At 33.4% G+C, this 6,441-nt stretch overlaps 1 non-coding gene across 1 annotated transcript; it reads right to left on the bottom strand.

Moving 5' to 3' along the window:
- Nucleotides 1–2,392: 2,392 nt before the first annotated feature.
- On the bottom strand, nucleotides 2,393–2,465 carry Trnad-auc. The gene has a single exon. It is a non-coding gene; the product is annotated as a tRNA-Asp (tRNA).
- Between the last annotated feature and the right edge of the window lie 3,976 nt (nucleotides 2,466–6,441).

Below are 6,441 nucleotides of genomic sequence, written 5' to 3' on the forward strand. Positions count from 1 at the left end.
TTTTTCAACATTGTAGATAAAGTTTCAAACAAGTCCTTCAATGTTTTTACATGTTTTGACCCTCCCTTTGTCCCGCCACCTTGAATTGAAAATATGTAATAAAAAAAAATAAAGTAGAAAAAGTTATATATGTTTTAATTGAAGGATCAATAAACAATGAGTTCCTCGATAATGTGTCTTTCAGTATCGCGTTCTGGCCAACAAATTGAGGTGGTGTCAATAACGAGAAAGAAAGTCGACCCCCAAGTCATGGGGGGCCCTGCATAGTCGTGACAAAAAATAATTAATTATTGTGAAGTGATAGGATATATGAAATATGTAATATATATCAAAAATAAAAGAAGCAAAATAATTGTGATGAATGGTTAAGTGTTTTTTTTCAACAACAAATTCAAGGGCTGCTGGATTCGAACTCGGGACATTTTAGTTACTAACGAGTCGGTTTTTCAACGCCTCGAAGTTTCGGCCACCGATGATCAAGAATTTTTAAACAACCAAATGATTTATGATATAATAACTTATTTTGTGTACTTTTATAATGTTTTTTATTTGTGAAAATTTGAGTTGTTAACATATAATAAATGTAAGTAAATTTATTTGCGACGTCTACATCGCACGAAAGGCACCTAATTTTATTCAGCGCATTTTACGACTTGGGGTCAGCATGTCGACAACAAGAATTCCCGTTGTAGTGAACGTTGCACGTCATGGTTTTGTATAAATTTCTTTTAATAAAGCTACAAGTTTTCTAACTGGGCTTACATATTTGACGAACAATATCTGGTTTCATTTATTATTTAGAGGATGATAGTAGTTTCGGTCACACTATTTTCTGGTTTAACGTGTGGAAGAAAATTACGCCATCTCATCTACGAAAGGGTTACGGGCCCGTATAATTATTTCTCAGTTTTGAATCACGTCAAAAGCTCAAGACGGTATCACAAACGACGAGATTAAAGATCGCGTGCCCCCCCCCACGCGAATTAAATGCACGTCAGTTTGAAAATGGTTGGTGTGTGTGTTTAAAAAATGCCGCTTAAAAAATTCCGATTTAAAGATAGGAGATAAATCGTAAATATTGAACATTTCTAGAGCAAGGCCTAGATTTTTACGAGCCTGGTGATGGGACATGCATGCGTTCGAATAATTCCGCAGAAAGGCGATTTGTTTAATCACTGGTGACAATCCAAAATTACAGCACTCAGCTGATCCATCCCGAGATATCCTTGGCTGTAATTTATTTTGATGGATCACGAAAAAGTTTGATCGTTTACAGATTGCGCTTTGCGGTTTAATGGATGCGTGTGAACGATGGCCCCACTCTGATCCATATTATGCTATTACAATTTTGAATATGTTCTAGGTCACTTAAATTTGAAGTTTTCTAATTCACATTGTAAATAAATTCGCCGGCATAAAAACATTCAACTTTTGCCCACTTTTATGGTAAAAACTGCACTACTACTAACATTAATATAGTATGTATGTAATGTTTTTATTACATCCTGTTTGGTCGACAATAAGCGGAGGTCATCGCCAACTCTCTGCGTGTTTTTGTTTCTCCTTCAGGTCATTCAGGCCACTCACGAATAGTCATTTGATCGTCTCAATGTCTTACTATCTCTCTACTTTTATATGGAAACTAAGTCGATATTCTACAATGCTTGCACATTTGTACCTCAAGTTGTCAACTACATAATAAATATAAAATATACAATACATCACCAAATACATAGATGTATAATCAAATTCACTCCCCCAGAGTACTCGATATTCCTCGAGGCGAAGTTGAACCCACTCCATTCTCGCTAATAAGTAACTTTTACTCTCCAGACGTCACACACTCACCCCAGAGTACTCGACATTCCTCGTGGCCTAATATAAACAATATTGAAATATAAATTATTATAGGTGGTATATATCAATATAATATTAAACATTATTCAATTCACTAATTTCGTGGTCCGCTTGACCAATTAATATATTACAATTAATAAGGTTTTTAGTTGAAATAAAAAAGTCAATCCAAGATGAGCATTGTGCTGGACTAAAAAAGCCTTGTTTGATGAAATATATGTAATTTTTTGCTTTGACCACTTTTCGATCCTCACTTTCCTAATCTAATTTGTTTATTCATTTCTGATTTTTGCGAGCCTTCCATAATGGTGGTTTCGAGTGCTCGATTTGAAATGAAGCGCTATAATTGGCGGAAAAAAAAGATATACTTCAGTGGTGCCAAGTCAGGTGAGCAAGATGCTGACTACTACATTTCTGCGATTTTTGGGGTATGTGACACGCGAACAATTGTAACAATTCACTAATTTTGTGGTCCGCTTGACCAATGAATATATTACAATTAATTAAGGTTTTTAGTTGAGATAAAAAAAGTCAGTGTCACGAGTGGGATTCGAACCCACGATCTTCGGCTTGATACGCCGCTGCTCTACCACTTGAGCTATCGTGACCTCGATCCACTCGGACACCAACTTCCCATCTCAACCGCACCTTTTGAATTTCCCCTCCTTTTTGACATTTTTCAAATGTCGTGTAATCGGATTGGATTCTCGGCGACAAATGAAATGGCCAGTATACTTCATTTTTAATCATTAAATCATCATTTGTCGTCGAGAATCCAACCCGATTACACGACATTTGAAAAATGGCAAAAATGAGGGAAAATTCAAAAGGTGTGCGTTGAGATGGGAAGTTAGTGTCCGAGTGGATCGAGGTCATGATAGCTCAAGTGGTAGAGCTGCGGTTTATCTAGCCAAAGATCGTGGGTTGGAATCCCGCTCGTGCCATCGACTTTTTTATCTCAACTAAAAACCTTAATTAATTGTATTATATATTATTTTAATTAATTATACTTTACATTTTAATTAATTCTCAAGTTCTTGATTGAGATGGAAAAAGCAAGTGCTACGAGCGGGATTCGAATCTGTGACCCCCGACGGGGGTTTCATTTCATCTAAACAAAGACCTTAGATAAAAAGTATAATTAATTTAAATAGTAAAAACGGTAAATCATGATTACTCCACTTATATATTATATAATATATTATATTGATTATATGATATATATATATTGTATTGATGTATAAAAAAATGTGATATAGCCTCACGTAGTACTCTTCGTAAAACCCCTTAAGCTTTCTATCGATAATGTATTATCTAGCAATCGTGAGATAAGGTGATGTAGGTCTCAGAAAAACATTTTCTTTATCGTGCCAACGTTTCGATCTTTACTGAGATCATCTTCAGTGCCTGGGATTTACAAAACATTGTTTAAATTTAACAAAAACAGGTAGGATGTGGAAAAGAGTGAATTTATACGCTGCAAATAAATATTTTTTTTTATTCAATCAAAATATTTCTACACACTCAAAGTGTTTGTTTTCTGTGTAAGTGTGCCATTTTTGCGTGTCGTGTTGAGAGTGCCAGTGAGATATTGCTGTTTTATGTTTATATATGTTGGATTTTGAAGGGGTGGGGAAGGAAATCGGTATAGAAAAGACATTTTTCTATAAGGAGTCTGCTTCTTTGAGGTCTTATTGTAATTATTATGTCAATCAGATTATGGGAAAAGTGTAATTTTGTGCAGTTTTCTCGAAAAAACGATAAAAATAATAAATCTCAGTTTTCCGCTTTTAATTGAAATTTATTTCGCACTTCGTTTTTTTAAATGTGTAAATTTAGTTTAAAAAATAGTAAATTTAATTAGTAGAATATGGAAAATATGTTTGAAAAAATTTGTTCTAACATGTTCAAGATTTTTTTTAGATTATGAATTTGTTAAAATTATGTTTCCGTAGAAAATGTAGAAACTAACCTAATAAAAATGTAATGTAATTATTATTATTATTCAGAAATCGTGTGATGTTGGTTTCAGAAAAACATTTTCTTTATCGTGCCAACGTTTCATTCTTTATTGAGATCGTCTTCAAGGCCTGGGATTTACAAAACATTGTTTAAATTTAACAAAAACATATAGGATGTGGAAAAAAGTGAATTTATACGCTGCAAATAAATATTTTTTTATATTCAATCAAAATATTTCTACACACTCAAAGTGTTTGTTTTCTGTGTAATTCTTCTGCCAGTCTTGCGCATTTTGAGAGTGCCAGTGAGATATTGCTGTTTTATGTTTATATATGTTGGATTTTGAAGGTGTGGTGAAAAAAGTCGGTATAGAAAGACATTTTTGTACAAGGAGTCGGCTTCTTTGAGGTGAAAAGAGCGGACGATGGGAAAAAACATTGGTAAAGGTTCGGCCAGATTATCCTTTCAGGATTATATAGACGGGGATAAATAAGAAAAGGAAAGGTAAATCGCTCGAAAATTAGACTATGTAAAAATGTTTGATGTGTGGAATGTGATGAATGTTTTATATGTTATATTATATGTTTCGTGTGATGTGATGATATATGTATGTTATCGATAGTGAATTTGATTAATGATATTGGCGTAGCTGCGACTGAGTTTACATGTATCTGTTCTTTTATTGATGCTGTGTTTATCTCGGTTGATATAGACCATTTCTTAAAAATTACGTTTATGTTTGTTTTGTTCTGTGTAATACTTTTGGATTGTTGAAGTCGAAATTGTGTTTGTGTTCAAAATGGTTGGTAGGGAGTGCTGTAGGATTTTGCTTGGGTTTTTTGCATAGATATGTTGCTTTACTCTCTTGTCCAGATATTGGGATGTAAGACCGTTGTAAGTTGCCGGACAGTTTAAACAATTGATTTTGTAGAGTCAGATTTATTTGTTATTGGTGTGAGATCTTTAATTTTGGAAAAAAGTGTTTGAATTGTTTTATAATTTTTGAAAGCTATTTTAAAGTTATCGAACGAGAGAAATGTGTCTAATCACCACACGTGTATTATTTAGCTATAAAAAAGTAGGTTTTCAATTAAACAATATATCATATTTATGAAGTAAGTAATTAAATAAACATGTAACGAGTCGCCTTTTTATAGGCGTGTAAAATCTAAGCCTGCGCCCGTTTAACATATTTTTTTTATTTTTTTTTAATGGTCTTGTGTGTTTCCAAATTAGCCATGGGATCCCTTTCATAAAACTACACATTTGCTCATACATTCTGACGTCCATATGTCAAGCTGATTTAATGAGATAGCATTTAATAATTAAATAAATTGATAGATGCATTTAAATCGAATAAATAAGTAGCTTATTATCGGCTAAATAATTAACCTATCAAAAAATAATAAATAAATAAATAATATTTTATATATTTCTAGTCTTAAAGTGTCATCCCACAGCTATATATGAATTCTATTAGGAGCCGGATATTCGGTCTTCATTGAGTACAATTAATTAAGGTTTTTAGTTGAGATAAAAAAGTCAATGGCACGGGCGGGATTCGAACCCACGATCTTCGGCTTGATACGCCGCTGCTCTACCACTTGAGCTATCGTGACCTCGATCCACTCGGACACCAACTTCCCATCTCAACCNGCAGCGGCGTATCAACCCGAAGATCGTGGGTTCGAATCCCGCTCGTGCCATTGACTTTTTTATCTCAACTAAAAACCTTAATTAATTGAAAGAGATTAATTGGTAAAGCGGACCACGAAAACTAGTGAATTGAGTACAATGTTCTCTCTTCAGAATACTTCATACAGTTCACAATATGTTCCAGATCTTCTTCAATGTGGCATGTTCCACATAAATCCTTCTTTTCTTAATTTTATGTAGATACACCCGGAAAATGCCATGGTAGGACCTAGGATTATGATAGTCCCTTTTTGTCCAGGCCTCCATGGAACCAAGGTTTCTTATTTAAAAGTTAGGATTAACTTAGGTATAGGAAGCACCTGTAGGTATGGTATCATTTATGATACACCATTTCTTAATAATCTCCCCCTGGGAATAGAGCCTATAAGGCTTTTACCCTCATACAAAGCGCGTTTTGCCACTTTGTCAACACTGTAATTTCCTGTGATTCCGGCATAACCCCCTCCCCAATCCAACACAATATCATATTAGTGTTTTTATTATGTTTTAATGCTAATATTTTATTTTCCTCCCAGTGAACTAAATAATTTCCAATAAATTTTAAATTAAGATTTTTTACGCTTTCCAAGACACTTTTGGAATCTGAGCGAATCATAATTGACTGCCTGCTCAGCTGATTTTCATAGGCATACTCAAGAGATTTTAAAATTTATCTTCTTACTTTAAACTTTACACGCGTTCTAGTTTATATTGTAAAAAAATTAAACTACATGATATAAAATTTTGAGGTAAACAAGCCGATGATAAAATCGATTAAATTTAATACCTTTAATTGTTAATTTAATTTATTATTGTTTATCATGGAAATAAAATTACAGGATATACAATTATTTAAATATTCCATACTTTAAGTATTATAAGTATGAACTGAAACCCAAAACAAATAATTTTCAAAACCATTTAAAT

This window comes from Cimex lectularius, unplaced genomic scaffold (genome assembly GCF_000648675.2).
Source record: "Cimex lectularius strain Harlan isolate CLEC.00 unplaced genomic scaffold, Clec_2.1 scaffold91, whole genome shotgun sequence".
Taxonomy (NCBI): domain Eukaryota; kingdom Metazoa; phylum Arthropoda; class Insecta; order Hemiptera; family Cimicidae; genus Cimex; species Cimex lectularius.